The following is a 17,218-nucleotide window of genomic DNA, read 5'->3' on the forward strand; positions in this document are numbered from 1 at the left end:
TCAGGGCCTTTGTAGCTTTAGCTTATGGTGTTAAAATTATTATCAGGGTTAAATTTTATTTCTTTCAACTTAGCTGCATTAATACTTGTACATTTTTCTTTAATAGTGTATTTTAGATACACCACCATTAAATCTAAACACCAACGTGTAATTAACAATCATCGTTGTACCTTAAAATATTTCTGTAGCAATTCCTGGAATTTAAAAAAAAAAGTGTACTAATTGTACAGAGGAGTGTTTAACATTATTAACTGAAAAAGAGTTTTATTACGTATACACACGATTATCTGACCTATGTAGTCAGTGACATAGAATTGTTTTTGTTAAACTAATAATTGATAAAAAAACTAATTATAAAATTTATCTCTAGAAAAAAATTAATTGCGAAGATATTGTATCGTAGTGTTCAGATAAATTCTTCTGAAACTGAGTTTGGCAAAACATTCTACTCAATTGTTACGATTAATGAAAAACCTTTCTGTCATTTTTTATTATATTAAAAAACAAGTATCAATATAATGGTATTTCATAAATTTTATTTTTCAATAACAGGAAAAAAACAATTAAATTCATAATGTACTAAGACTTTGAGCTTCCCCTTCTTCTGAATTCCACCATGTTTTAAAAAAGTATATACGGTTTTGGTATAACAGCAATGGTTTATCCCAAATTATGTATTAATAATTATGCTATAAGAATTTTTCTTGAATCTTCACAAGAATTTTATGTAATTCGAACCCACACAGAACGACATATTTGACTCAATATTTTTACTGAATTAAGGCACTTACGGATATGGAATAACCCATAATCCCGTGGCTTATGAGAAATTTTATTTCTATTACGCTTAGTAATATTCAGTATAAAAACTTATAAACCCAAGACTTTTTCTATAGTTTTCGATTATATGAGGCTTTTAATAAAAAATTTGTTGGTTTAAAACACAATGCTGTTCATATCGAAATCAGAACGATATTCACTGCGAATGTGTCACCGTTTTAGCAAATAATAATTCAAACAGAAAGAACACCTATTATTTTTTAATTTCTTAAGATAACCAATTTAATATATAGATTTGTAATATTTTTTACTGATTCTCTGCACTGTATTGCTTTATTTTACTCACGTTGAATTGACCTGATCTAGCCTACTGAAAAAATATTTCCCTGATCTTTTAGAATAGCTTTCAAAACCTGAGGTTCTTTGCAGAAAATTTCTCGCGTGAGAGCCATTAAGGCTCGTTTGGTCAAAAAATACTGATTTGAGACCGTACTGTTAAAAATTACAGATTCACATGCTGTGTTTCAGTTTAATTTTTAAACCGAAGTGGATACTGAGATGTCGTGGTTGATGAACTCTACGGTAGGTGAAAATCGCCGCCCCAAAACCGCGATCGCGAATAGGTATCACCATTTTGTAAGTTCCCTATTACCTTCCTTTCCTTTCAAGAAAGAAGAAAGAGGGAACGAGCCCAGCAGCCATCAGCCCAGCAGTCACCTGCCCAGCAGCCACTGACAGCACGGAAGAGAGAAGAAACCTGCACTTTCCCCCGTTCAGCCCTTCGGGGCCTCGGGAATTTCAAGGTTAACGGTATGTAACTTCGGTTACTGCCAATTCTTGGAAAGTGCAGGCCAAAGAAGAATGAAGAGGTCTTCGGAAGAAGAAGAGGGAGAAGAAGAAGGTAAAGAAGAAGGAAGACCCACTACTCATCTCAACATCGCGGACTGGAGTCCGGAACAGAGCCCAGCAGAGATGCGACCTGAAGGGCAGCCATAGCAGAAGCGGACGAAGAGCTTCTACACCACCTCTCCTTTAAAACTTACAAGTAGAGCAAAACAAACCAGCAATTGCGACTCCTCCGGAGTAGGGGTCGCATTGCTCCCTCCTTATAGTTAGTGCCCCATTGTGGCGTATTCCTGCTAGCCTATTAAGCGTTAGCACCGAAAGGACTTCAGTAGACGGTCTGAAGGGGAATTGCGTCGGGAGGACAGGCTTCACAAGCCTAGCCTTCCGCGGTCGGCCCATAAAATGGGTTCGATAACGCTGGTTCAACAACGGATTGGAATGCAATTAAATCCGTCTTAAATTAACTAAATAAAAATTACCAAAACTTGAAAAAATTAGACCCGCTATTTAAAATCAACCCTTTTAAAAAAAACAAGCCCGATTAGAATGATCCAGCAGCAAGGGACTCTGTCCAGGTTCTGCGATAAAGTAGGGAGTAATAAACTCCCGCCAACTTTGCATTCCATTCCATTCCTACGGTAGGCTTCTGCGTCGCTACCAGTCATATCAAACTAATTAAGAACTTGGAAAACACCTACTTTCTGTGAAAGCAACATTGTAGTACAGCTCTAATCAGTCATATAAATGTATGAAATGGATGACTAACAAAACATTCTCTGAAATCAGGGCACGTATCTTTATTACGTAAATATTAGAAGCCCTATCTGAGTAACGATAAAAATTTCACATTTTTAACTCCTTATCTCAAAAACTGTTTGAGGTGGAAATCAGCAACTCCGAAACATTATTTCTCATTGTTTAAAAATTAAACTGGTTTTCCTTCATCATATTATAAAATTTTTAAACCTCCAAAGTTATTTTTAAATGATTTTTGCACAAAATATTTTTTTTTAAACGAAATATTGCCTACTCAGTGATGAAAGAAAATAATGTAAATAAGCATCAAACAATTAATTTTCCTACGGTTTTTAAGAAAAAGGATCATCGATTCAAAAAGAATTGATTTCTCAGGAATTGTTTATAATATACTGAAACTTATGAATTTTTATTCGTGCTTTATTTTGATGTGTAAATTAATATTTTGACTTATTTCAAATTCCAAATATTCTAAAACTTTCAGCCTACCTACACTCGAATATTAATTGTTCAAACCACGCATTTCCGAACGACACTTTTAAAAATTAAATAAAAAAAGACTTTAATATCCTACAATTTAAAAAAAATTATCTGGTTTATGTTAATCAGTTGAAAATACAAACATATCTAAATTTAACTTTTTATTACAAAGTTAGGTATCCTATAAACGTGCTGAAATAATGACCTTTTAACATATCACAGGGTAGATAGTGTAGTTATAGGTATTTAAAAATGAATAAAAATGCAAATCTTATTGAAAATAGATTAATTTTGAATAACAGCTATTTATCTTCAACGTAACACAATGTAAAATAAAAATTAGGGGTTTAACAGTATTTTATTAATGTTCTGCTTAATTAATAATTAATCAGTATTAGTCCTGTGAGTTGGCAACTGCAATATGTGTAGAAAGATACTCTTTTCATCTTTAATATCCTCAATTGTTGTTTTCTTGATTAGACTTTGAATACAGAAGAAATGATTTAAAAATGAGCACATTTCATTCTAGCCTTCTTTAGCTTAACCCCTCATAGTAAATGTATATGATCGATAAGATTTTATTAATATTATTTATATGGTAAACATTTACTATTGTATCATATAAAAGAGTTCTTGAACAGCAACCTTGAGTAGTTAAAAATTTTTCATAAAATCCATGGTAAAAATTAAAACATTACAATTTATATTTTATTTGAGGTCTATCACTTCCTGCTTTTATTAGAAACTCGTATGAATAAGGAGTTCAGTAACAGTACCTTAGTAATGCAAATAAGTGTGCTGCACTTAGTGCAGCACACTTATTGTGCTGCAGTGTGCTGCTTATTGTGCAGCACACAATAAGTGTGCTGCACAATCACAGGTTTGATTTTAAGTTCTTCTCACTAGCAATATGTGTCGGCTGTACATTTTTAACACTTCAGTTTTATTTTCATTTTTAAACATTATAACCACATCAAGGATACCAAACTCAGGAGTTGGCTTTCCACAGATAAATTAATAGAAGTCTTGTCATACGATATTGTTAAAAGATTCGTTGTATTTTCATGTAAACATTCTAAAATATGTTAAGAGTTTGTAAGATTTCTGTATATAAATTGGACTCCAAGTAGAACTGAATAACATTAATTGTTCACTTGTCATCAGTCAACTTTTTACTACCAAGTTTATTTTCAACTTACATAAAGTGGTTTTCATAAGTGGCTATTTACATAAGTAGTTTTCAACTTAAATAATATGGGTCCAGTACTGTTTATTTCTCTATTGCATTACACACCCAAAGTTCTTTATTTGTGTGCAATATAAAGCTTACGTCTAATAACACTCTTGAAAGGAAGTGAATCTCCATCAAAGATTCACAGTTCTGATTGAAACTGATGAAAATTGCTATCTTCTACTGCTATCTCCATCCCTCTACTGATCCCCTCATGTTTATTTTTTGAATTCAGACTGATGTCTATCAATATTTTCCATCAACATAATATATTTCTGGCAGTGCTTTGTCAATACTTTGATATTCAAAATCTAGTTTTCATTGCTAGTCACCGATGCACAACAATTCTTTAAAATATAATCCCTCTTCTGCCAAGACCCTTTAGCGGTTGCATTTGTGTCTCTGCACTTCCTTCATTTAGATTAACAGTTTTTTCTCGTAGCTACCACTGATGTGTTGGGCAATAAATTTGACAGTTTCTCTTTCACAGATACACAATTCAAAAAATTCCTTTCTGGATTGGGAAATAAGAAAATAAAATGTCCTTCCTATTATGAAAACCTGACTGATAGAGCTCTGGATGTAGAAAAGTAAATAAATAATATATAATATATGTTATTACATATATAATGTATGTTTATATTTACGTATATATAGATAAAAATAAAATAAATAAGCAAATGAATAAATAAATGAAATAATTTCAAATAAATAAATGTTTTTTTTTGCATTTAATAACAATTTAATATTAGCATTCATTATAGTTTACAGTTTTTCTTTAATTTACAATCAAATCATTTCTGATAAGTGGCATTTTTGACAAAATTTTCTCCTCACACTTTTTACGTCCCCAAGTTGTATTGCTTCTTACCAAATCAACCAAAGCATGAAAACAAAAAAAATCTTCATGATTTCAAACAAAACCATTTTTTATGATATGAGGAGTTTACATATATTTACTATAACATCTTAGCCCTACTAGTGTTGAATGGATATGATCAGAGATCTGAGGTCAGATCATGAAACCTTTTTGTATTTTGAAAGTAATTTAATTGCTATAATTCTTACTATATTTTCTCAAAAATATAAAATTCTTACATCCAGTTGGACCTTGTAATATATTTCCTTTCAAAAGTGACTAAACAAATGCTTCAACTTCACTGTGGACTTTAGTGTGAAATTCTTCCTTTTCTACTCTATCCCTTAATAATTTATTTAGAGAGTTTGCCTTCTTTAGCTCTTCTAAAGAAAGGGAATTGACCATTAGGATTGCCTTGTAATCTGAAGAAGATACTATGGCAGCATCAAATGCAAACTGATATTTTATACTGTTATTTTTAATTGAACTTTTAGCAATACCAGGACAACCCAGAACAATATTGGCAGAAAAACTAAAGCGTGATCCAATCACAATTTTGCTAAAACCTTAAGAGCATATCAGTTTCAGATTATAAATTTAAACGACAGTGATTTAAATCTTTATTCGTCAAATCTGGTAAAATTCATAAGAAATCAAGAACACGTCCAAAAATTTTAATTTTTTAAAATCTGACTTAATTTTTGAGCCAAAAGGAAATAAATGATGATAAAAATTTGATTATATTAAATGAAAAGAAGCTTTAGGAAATTAAAAGCTCTTTGATTTTCCCCTTCTTAATATTTATTTATTTTATTCATTTGATAGAGGTTTATTAGTGTATGTCATTGTAAAGTTAATTTTTATTTTAAAATTTTTTATAAAATTATTTATTACGTTACATTAGATCAGCTTTCACCTAGGAAACTGCATAAGAAAGAGAGTGCTAAGGCAAGATGGAGTGAAAAAATGTCATTCCAATAACATCGAATGACTATACAATATGTACTAAAAACAAACTATATATATATATAGAAATATAAAAAAATATCATTTACTGAATTAATAATATCTTAAATATTATAAATATGACAAGTCTATGTCACATTTTACTCTTTATACAGAATACTAGTAAATTGTTTATCAGTTTTTAATAATTATTGTATTGTACACAGAATAATTTATTATATATTTAATAGTATTTTTGTAAAATACTGTTAATGTGCTGTGATTCATGAGATGTGTTTTTGGGCTAGTAAATTAAATGAAATAAGTAGTAATAGCAAATGATTAAGCAGAACTATTTGGTTTGACCGGCATTTACAACAGGTGCGTATCTGTTTTACATAATCCGGCTTGGACAATTTTGACTAATGTTCTTTAAGACAACCAATGTAAAAAGTTTTATTTAAAATAAAAATGTAGTCTACAGAAGAGCTGCTGGGTTCTGCTCTAACGTAGAAAGTATTAAATTCAGGAATTGAGGAAAGTGTTAAAATCATCTTGGAAGAACTAGAACTTGAAAATACTCAAATGAATCTATTTGTTTTGGGTTTAAAAAAAATCGCATATACGAGAAAAAAGGATTCCTACCTACAAATTCAACAAAATTAGGGATGCAAATCGACTTTTTCATTTAGAAATTAACAGTCTTCACATTGCTCGGAAAGAACTACGTCAGATTCTTCAAAAAATTTAGGATTACATTCAGCCAAATTAGAACTTATAATAATCCGTTCTGATGGAGAGAAGGGATTCGTCCCGAATGTGTTAATGATGTAAAAAGGCCGGCCAGTGTACTAAAGATTATCATAATCAAACGGGTAGCAGCAATTATTTAAAATAAATAATCGAAAAACTGCTTGAACTCGGTTCTCGTTTTATTAATGATAAGCATCATATCACAATTTCCAGTCTGAAAAACTTTAGAATTTAAACAGTACAAAGGAAGAAATGTTACTTTTTTTACTTTACGGATTACCTATACCTCAGCCGTATTCTTTAATGAAAGCTAACAAACCGAAGTCTGTGCGTTATTTAGTGGATGACATTATTAAATAGGAAGATCACTCATTACGTGTGATGGTTACTACTGTATCACTCTGACTTTATTTAATCGAATTAATTTTGGCTGACGCAAAAAACTTCGTCGCAAAACCGAAAGTATCGAACAATGTTTCGAACAAAGACCGAGTAACTAGTACCTGTTCAATGATAAATGACTACTATGCTTTTACTATTATCAGTTTAAACAAAGTATATCAGAGGATTCGGAGAGTAGAGAAGTAGAACTTTACTTAATTTGTATGCACATCGGTAACTGTAAATCTCATTAATATTACACTTCATTGTACCTCAAAAAATGAATCCGTTTAACAATTGAGTCTCTGGCAGATGCAAATGTTTTTGGCTTGATAGTGTAATGAGAGTGTCAAATAGCCACCAAACATTACACATACTTACATATCAATTTGAAGTATTATTTTTGTTTGTTGATATTTTTTTTTGTCTTCAGTCATTTGACTGGTTTGATGCAGCTCTCCAAGATTCCCTATCTAGTGCTAGTCGTTTCATTTCAGTATACCCTTTACATCCTACATCCCCAACAATATGTTTACATATTCCAAACGTAGCCTGCCTACACAATTTTTCCCTTCTACCTGTCCTTCCAATATTAAAGCGACTATTCCAGGATGCCTTAGTACGTGGCCAATAAATCTGTCTCTTCTTTTAACTATATTTTTCCGAATGCTTCTTTCTTCATTTATTTGCCGCAATACCTCTTCATTTGTCACTTTTCCAGCCATCTGATTTTTAACATTCTCCAATAGCACCGCATTTCAAAAGCTTCTAATCTTTTCTTCTCAGATACACCGATTGTCCAAGCTTCACTTCCATATAAAGCGACACTCCAAACATATACTTTCCAAAAATTTTTCCTGACATTTAAATTAATTTTTGATATAAACAAATTATATTTCTGTCTGAAGGCTCGTTTCGCTTGTGCTATTTGGCATTTTATATCGCTCCTGCTTCGTCCATCTTTAGTAATTCTACTTCCCAAATAACAAAATTCTTCTACCTCCATAATATTTTCTCCTCCTATTTTCACATTCATTGGTCCATCTTTGTTATTTCTAATACATTTCATTACTTTTGTTTTGTATTTGTTTATTATAAGCGATAGTTCTTGCGTAGGACTTCATCTATGCCATTCATTGTTTCTTCTAAATCCTTTTTACTCTCGGCTAGAATTACTATATCATCAGCAAATCGTAGCGTCTTTATCTTTTCACTTTGTACCGTTACTCCGAATCTAAATTGTTCTTTAACATGATTAACTGCTAGTTCCATGTAAAGATTAAAAAGTAACGGGGTTAGGGAACATCCTTGTCGGACTCCCTTTCTTATTACGGCTTCTTTCTTATGTTCTTCAATTATTACTGTTGCTGTTTGGTTCCTGTACATGTTAGCAATTGTTCTTCTATCTCTGTATTTGAACCCTAATTTTTTTAAAATGCTGAACATTTTATTCCAGTCTACATTATCGAATGCCTTTTCTAGGCCTATAAACTCCATGTATGTTGGTTTTTTTTCTTTAATCTTTCTTCTACTATTAATCTGAGGCCTAAAATTGCTTCCCTTGTCCCTATACTTTTCCTGAAACCAAATTGGTCTTCTCCTAACACTTCTTCCACTCTCCTCTCAATTCTTCTGTATAGAATTCTAGGTAAGATTTTTGATGCATGACTAGTTAAACTAATTGTTCTGTATTCTTCACATTTATCTGCCCCTGCTTTCTTTGGTATCATGACTATAACACTTTTTTTTAAGTCTGACGGAACTTCCCCTTTTTCATAAATATTACACACCAGCTTGTATAATCTATCAATCGCTTCCTCACCTGCACTTCGCAGTAATTTTACAGGTATTCCGTCTATTCCACGAGCTTTTCTGCCATTTAAATCTTTTAATGCTCTCTTGTTGATATATTTTTTTTAAATTCAGAAATCTCTAGCAAACTTCTCCAAAGATATTACGGGGATTTCAGGAAGTCACAAATTATAATTAATGATTATTTTAGGTAGACTCTTCTGCACAATTAATAGTAGAATTTCATAATGTAAAATCTCTTTTCCGTAATCAGCTATTTGGCAATTTAAATGCAATTGGAATGAATTAGTATGAGTATAATTCATATGCATTTTTCCATATATTGAAATTAAAAAACAAAACCGGAAAGAGTTATTTTGATCTACATCACTAATTGTATGATTTTATCAAAATGTTTAGAATCTTGATGCCCAATTAACTTTATGTAGGACAAAATTATTACATAAGAAATTTAAAAAATATGAGAATATATGCAGACACACAGACGCCAAGTTTAAATTACATTGCGATAGTGACATCTTTTATCATTAACTTATTTTTCAATTTATTAAGGAACATAAGAACAAAATTTATAAAAATATTAATATCTAGATTAGTAAACGTTTCATAAAATTTAGTTTATTTTTTAAACATCTATTGTTTTATAATATTTTGTTACTATATATATATATTATTTTAAATAGTAAAAGAATAGCGTGAATAAATTTTGTTACATTTTATATAAATAATAAAATTATATATTTTTTTATAATGCATTATCTAGTTAGATAGGAATTTGATCATTATTACTTTTATCAAGAATGGCATGTTAGTTTTTAGGGCATATTAATATTATGACAATATTGCTACGCTGAGTGTTAACGGAATAATATTGTACATCATCGACGATCAAAGGCCAGACTCATATATAAGAATGCGTTATCTTTTTTAACATTTAGTTAAAGTACTGCCTACTACAAGTGTATGTTCAGTGGAAATTTATTCAAGACAATACCTCAGTAGAATGGTATGTGTTTCAACATTAATTCGTTATGAATATTCCTAACCTATCATTTACTCTTGCACGCTTATGAACGTGTATGTGTTTTTGTTGTATTAGTTTTATGTAACCATAAATTTGTTGCTATAAAATAGTTTTTTTTCAATGTCAAAGAGAAATGATTACACCATCGCGCTAACCATCCAACCAGCCAAATGATGTAATGATGACCGTGTAATTTCTCACTGTTTCAGCCTAGGTTTGATCTCAGCTACCGTTACAAATTTTTCATCAATCATCTCACCAACAAAGAAAAATTAACTGTAAACGGGTGATTAGAAAAAATATTTATCCTGAAAGAAATATAGCAGATTAGCATTTTTATAAGTTAAATTTTTCTGAGACTGTAACTTAGTTAAAGTCAAAACGTATTTTCCATTTTTGTATAAAATCCCTAATTATTAGACGGATCGACGTATTAATTACGATTTTTCATCAAATTTTTACGAACCGAAATTTTTATATGATTACTGTAAGAGTGCTTACGACATTCTACAGTAGTAACTTTATTCTCGGCACTACCTAAACCTTTTTTTAATAAATTACGATCCACCATGTTTTTGTACTTAATTTTAAAATTTCAATTTATTAATTCTCTGTCGAAATACAGATGTATTTATTAAGTTTAATAAAAAATCTCTACAGATTACAGAAACACTCGAACAATATTGAGGTTTACAGATAAAAAATACGGTAGTAACTAGAATGTTTGTAATGATGAATGTATTTATAAGTAATATAAAGTGTGTTTGTAATATAAAGTGTAATTTAAAAGTTGTATTATTGTCCGTTGTATGAAAAGAAGTCATTCTGAACAAAAGCATCAGACGAGTAGATGATAACTCATAATATAATAAAAAGTTTGTAACTATGATAAGTTATAACTTAATTTAAAAAAATAACAATTAAAAAACCAAGTAATAATATAATTAATTTCTTTCTACTATTCAATACTACTATCTCAGAATTTGATCTCTACATTTTACATCAACAAATTCAAATTATATTATGCATTTCAAATTGTTCAGTCCTTTCTTGGAAATAGTTGTTGAACGTAAGAGTATAATGTGTAATCAAAGTAGTGTTACTGATAAAACCACTGATTTAAAAACAAAATAGTAAGTAAGACCTAACGGTGGTCCCAGAGGCTAAAAAAAAATATAGTAAGATTAGTTCTTGAATTTAAACTTTAACCTTCTAGCAACATTAAACAGCTGTCACAATAGATTATCTGTGCAGTCATTTATAACTGTACAGATAATACAAAAACTATAATAAACTATAAATTATAAGTTTAATTTTCCTTTTTTATACTTTAATTCAATTCCAAGGAAATTCAAAAATGATAATATAAATGAAAGTTAGTACTGAAAGCTTTACATAAAACGCCTGTAATTAATTCATTTTCCTTAAATTGAGCAAGAAAGATTTCCTTTAGTTATTAATGTCATATTACCACAAAATAAAAATCATGTATGTATATTAAATTTTATTTATTAAGCTTATTGTGACTGCATCCTAAATGTAAAGATGAAATCATTAGAGCTCTTACTTTTGTTTTTATTACTTACTAACTAAATAAGATGAAAAATATTTAACAATCTTAAGACGTATCATTTAGAATTTTTCTTAATATATTCTTTAACATTGCATGAATTGTTTTGCTACCGCCCCTCATCTCATCAACGGCCCATTAGAAGTAACTACGAAATATTTTACTTTTATGAAAAGTGAAATATAGATGTAGGTCCTGTAATTTGTTCTTGATGCTCATTCTTTAGTTTTGTAGGTTTTATATATTTTTTAATCTCTATAATATTTCATGAACAGTCATATTTTCTATAAAATTACATAAAGATTTTACGAGGTAAGAAAGTATTTTATGTGCATTTCTATAATCATTGTATCATAATTCAGTCGAGTTATAATGAAGCACACAAAAAAAATTAGCATACATTTTATTCCTTGCAGAAATCAAGAAGGTTGTTGATATTAAATATGTAATACTCGTATTATATATATATATATATATATATATATATATATATTTATATATGACAAAATTTATTGGGTCTTGACATAATGAAACTTGATATGTTTATTCATTGTTAATTGGTTTATCAGTTTAATTTCAGTTGTTTTATTTTCCTTTTATATATTTTTTTCTATTTATTTATTTTTTGGATAGATGGCACTGACTACTGTGGTCATCAGCCCTTGTCCCAAAACTAAAACATTACCATGATACCCGAAAATAGCAACCAAGTCAGAAGACTGGTCTTGTCAAAAATATCGAACATTCCTTAATACATTAAAACCCTAAGATAAACAGATGAGTAGGCCCTTACCGTTTAAAAAACCGTTTAATCCATTTCTAAAGAAAAATAAACAGTTTATCAAAACAGGAATAAAGATCACGCAATTCTTACTAACTCATCATTAAATTAAATTCATAAAGAACTTATAAAACAAATTTTAATAATAATTATTGCCTAGATTTTTCCTTAGGCCATTCTTATTCTTTCTTTTCTCCATCCTCCTGATGGTCTCTATCTGTGTTTCCAGGATGTCTGAGGCCTCGGGGATGGAATATTTCGATCCTCCGCAATAAATCGCGGAGGATGTCTTGCTGCCGGCATCAGATGATATCAACATAGATGGTGCGATGAGCATTGCATCAAAGTCTAAGTTTGATGCACTCCTTGCAAAAATGTTTGGGGCGAATAAAGAGCTCGGCCTCTCTTTTAGGGGCCCCCGAGCTTTTGCTGTATTCGTCTTATTGCTCTATTGATGCTTTTACAACACTCACTTTTCTAATTATAATTACATAGCCATTGCTGATTCCCTGAATGAGGATTATTTCTATTTCAACTTTTACCGTGGGCATTATGTACAGATTTCTTCTGCGGTTTAGCTTCACTTTCCTTCATATTTTAACTGGTCGAACCCTTATTCGTTCGTTGTGTAACAATTTTTTGTTTAGAAACATCTGCTTTTTTTGTGTAGCTTTGGACTAATTCTTCTAATACTTGAAAGGCCTTCACTTCCTGGTATTCGCTTTATTAATCGGACAGTTTTACGATCTTGCAGAATGATGCACATGGCAGTTGACATAAACCGTCGGATCCTGCTCAGACCATCAAGATATATATTGGGTTACTACAAGGACAGATCTGTTCCTAGTTTATCGCGCCGCTATGTGTCCGAATTTCTGACACCCAAAACATCGCAATAGAGTCGGGATAAATGGACGAACATCCAGTCTCTGAAAGCCAGCGTTTATTTTTTCGGGATACAGATTTATTAATAATCAAGTTGTACCCTCTGCAACGCAGAGGGTACAACTTCTCCGTTTCGTCGTGTGTTCAGTTGTAGACATGTAACAACTCCTTGTCCATAGAGTTCCTCTACAATGTCGTCTTGTGCAGTTCATTAAATCCCTGCAAACAAGTACTCCCTTGAAGATTTGTTAGCTTACAGGGTGGTACAGCCTCAATATCTATAAGTAGCCGTGACGACTGCAATTCTTTGACGGTTTCAATATACAGTCTCACAGCAGTCTTCCTTGTCTCCTTAACAGGTCTTCCTGCAGCTTCTGTGATCCCTCGAGATATCACAAAAGACTAATGTTAATAAAATCTCCTTCTTTCCTCTTTATCACTTAATATTTTCTCAACGTTTCACTGCTCTTTGGTTGAAACTTATTTTGATCCTTCTTTTCAATATCACCAAACTCAACGTTCTTCCTTCGCTTTGCTTGCGAATACAAAGGATCTTCTGGACCACAGTTATTATGTGGACTCTATGCCACAGAAATCCTGGAAGTTTGTTTCCATGAATGAAGTAATAATACCCAGAAATGAATAAACTGGGTAACCAGTCAATATGTCGTAACGTGCGGGCGGTGAGGCAGTTGGGCATGACCCGGATCATTAATCCTGCTTATGTTCCCAGTAAGCCGCCTACCACAAAGGCTGGGGAGTAAGGTATTGGGCTAATCTACTGTAACCGCATCCCAGGGCTCGCATGTAGCAGTAAGGGCTCCGATACCCTTACCCTTGTGACTATCCCTGTCAAGGACCAAAGTAACTGATACATGCTGAGCGGCTCAAAACTTCCGTAGGGAAAGCTCATTTCAGCCTATCCTCAACCCGGTTTCTACCACCAAGAGGACGGATAGGTACTACCCATTCACACTCCGTCCAGCGTCGGCAAAAAACAGACAACGGTCATGTTGTCCGCTCACTCTGCAGGCAGCGATACTGAGAGTCACAACCGCGGCCAGCTCGGACAGCTTGGGACCTTCCTTTTTTTCATGTTTAGCCTCCGGGAATTAGTTAGATATTACTTCAGAGGATGAATGAGGATGATATGTATGAGTGTAAGTGAAGTGTAGTCTTGTACAGTCTTAGGTAAACAATTTCTGAGATGTGTGGTTAATTGAAACCCTACCACCAAATAACACCGGTATCCACGATCTAGTATTCAAATCCGTATAAAAACAACTGCCTTCACAAGGACTTGAACGCTGAAACCTCGACTTCCAAATCAGCTGACTTGCGAAGACGCGTTCACTACTAGACCAGCTCGGTGGGTTAGACAGCTTGGGACCACCAATCCCGTACTTCACAGGGATTGACGGTCCAAATCCCCGGCAGGTCCTGTTGCCTCGTTGCCCGATGTAAATGAAAGTACCGAAATACGAAGTCGTTGCCCGCCTCAAACGTTTGCGTAGATATAACTGCTCGGACGAGAGGCTGGATTTTGTCCGGGGTATTATTTTTTTCTTTTTCTTTTTGAATCTTTAGGGCATCAGCTGCTATGGTCGTTAGCCCCTTCCTCAACAAAAAAGAAAAACATGCTATTCCTTCTTGGTAAAAAAGCTAGCGACATAATGAATATACTGGTCTTGTCAATAAGATTATGTAATAAACAGACTTGTCGTAGGATTAAAACCTCAAAAGAAACTCAAAAAATGGCAAGTGTGTAAAAGGTCCTTGCTTCTTTAAAACAAAATCAATTCTTACGAAACGTATTCAAACAATAAAATTTACATCAAGTAAACACCGTGAAAAATCACCATTATAAAATATTAGAAAACCTCCTGCTCTCGGCGTCGAATGACAACGGCTCCGCTGGCGCAGTCCAGACTGGATGTACATACCGCTAGAATATGTGAGACGGTCGGTTGTCTCATCCTCTTCGCTAAAGGCCTCTGTGCTTTCGGAGGTTCCACTGTAGGTTTTTAAAGTCTTCCTTTTCCAGAATCATCACTTCTGGTTTCCCAGATCCCGCGGTGGAGAGTTTTACCTCCTGCACTTTTACTTTAGTTGGTTCAATCATCCTCTCAATTATTGCTTTATTTTATGATCAAATTTAGGCTTTAAGGAGCTATTTTCAACAGATATTTCTACTTTCTTCTGCTATGGCTTCAGACTGTTTCCTCTTGATGGTCGACTCTTCATTTTATCCTCGATGATACGTTTGATCATCGTAGCTAAGGCTGGTGCCAATCTGATAGTACATCTTGTGACTTTATAGAAGCTGTAGGAGCTGCAGGACAGCCGCAACTTTGGAGATCTGCTATCTTTGGCGTTCTGTCAAGTACAATTACTTCTGTACTTCTGTACTACTGTACTGTAGTACAGCTACTTCCTGTTTGTAAATAAGCCATTTCCTAGACCTTGCAGAATAGTGTCCAAGACAATTGACAAAGACAGGAGGATCCCTGCATGGGTCATCTGGGTGTAATGTTCACCACACACACACATTTGCTTCCTTGTACAACGAGCCGCTGTTACTTTGGGTGTCAAATCTTTGACACCCAAAGTAACAAAGGTGTTAGGATAAACGGACGCACATCCAATCTGTGAAAATCAGATTTAATCTTCTCCGGACACTTTGGTTTATTGAAAGTTAACACATGTGATGCGGAGGGTTGAACTTCTCCGTTCCGACGCATGTTTAAGGGACGCCACACAGCAACACTTTGTTCATGGCTTTCATCTGTAATATCCTCTTCTGTCCAGTTTAACAAATCCCTGGATACGACAACGACCTTTGAGGTGTTCAATATACTATGGGGAGATACGTCAACGTCCAAGACTCAGATTTTCTTAGCTTTTTATATTCGCAAAGATTGAACGTCGTTGACAGTTTCTAGAAAAAGTCATACTGTAGTCTTCCGTGTCTCCTTTACCGATCCTCCTTTACCGGTCCTCCGGCAGCTTCCATAAAGCCACGAACTGTCACGAAAGGTCTATTTTTTTGAAAAATCACTGTCTCCTATTTATAACTAAATATTTCTGTATTGAACCAATATTCTTTGAAAACTTATGTGTTTCCATTTTCTTTTCCAAATTTATAACCTCTTCTTTAGCACTAAATTCTACGCTCTTCCTTCTCTTCGCTTCCAAAAACATAGTCTCTCCAAAACGAGGGTACGTAAACCCTCTGCCATGAAGATGTGGATGTTAAGTTTTCCATAAATGTAAATTATGCCAGTTATGATGTCACAAGGCGGAGAGAGGTTGGGTGTGCCCCGGATTATTGATCCTTCCTGGGTTCCCCCAGTCAGCCGCCTCCCACAAATTTACCCGGGCCGGGGAGCCAGATACTGCCTGACCCACGATACCGACATCCCAGTACTCGCACGTAGCAGTAGGGGCTCTAATACCCTTACCCATGGGACAATCCCTGCCAAGGGCCGAAATGACTGACTCACGCTGGACGGCGCAGTACTTCGGAAGAGTAAGCTCAATGCAGCCCACTCTCAACCCGGTTCCAAAATCGAGAAGATGGATAGGCACTCCCGGTTCGCACTCCGCCCAGCGGTGGCAAACAGATCACGGTCAAGCATCCCACCCCCGCTGCGAGCAGCGAAACCAAGAAACACAACTACAACCAGCTCGGATAGCTCGGGACTGCCAATCCCGTACTCCAAAGGTGGTTCCTGAGCAAGACCATTTCCCCGTTGGCCGAGATAAGTGCAGTTACAGAAGTACCACGTCGCCTGCCCCGGACGTGTTCGTAGATGTTGTTTCACGGATGTGGGGTTGGATTTATCCGAGGCATTATTATTATTTTTATTAGAATTAACGGTAATTATAAACTGAATTATTTATACAGAAGCCTTTTTAGTTTGTAATTAATTTGTTATATCAATATATTTTTTTAAAGTAATTATTGAAATTTCATAGACTATAAGAGCTAAAAAAACTACAGGTATATTCGAAATGAAAAGAGACCAGAGTATGACAAATAAAAGCTAAAAAACTTACTTTTAATCAACATCCAGTCATGCAAATCTTACACGTTCACACCCAGCTATAATACT

At 33.5% G+C, this 17,218-nt stretch overlaps 1 protein-coding gene across 3 annotated transcripts in view; it reads left to right on the forward strand.

Annotated features, from left to right (window-relative positions):
• Positions 1 to 17,218, forward strand: part of LOC142328574 (facilitated trehalose transporter Tret1-like) — a 74,266-nt gene that overhangs the window by 16,392 nt on the left and 40,656 nt on the right. Inside the window, exon 1 of one of the 3 annotated variants that reach the window (XM_075372556.1) lies at positions 9,688 to 9,849. The exons of 1 other annotated variant lie outside the window; for it this stretch is intronic. The gene's annotated coding sequence lies outside the window, so the exon portion shown is untranslated. Of the gene's footprint in view, positions 1 to 9,687; positions 9,850 to 17,218 lie in introns of those variants that run through there. One more of the 3 variants, XM_075372373.1, reaches the window with a different exon arrangement.

Source organism: Lycorma delicatula, chromosome 1 (genome assembly GCF_047948215.1).
Source record: "Lycorma delicatula isolate Av1 chromosome 1, ASM4794821v1, whole genome shotgun sequence".
In the NCBI taxonomy this organism is placed as follows: Eukaryota; Metazoa; Arthropoda; class Insecta; order Hemiptera; family Fulgoridae; genus Lycorma; species Lycorma delicatula.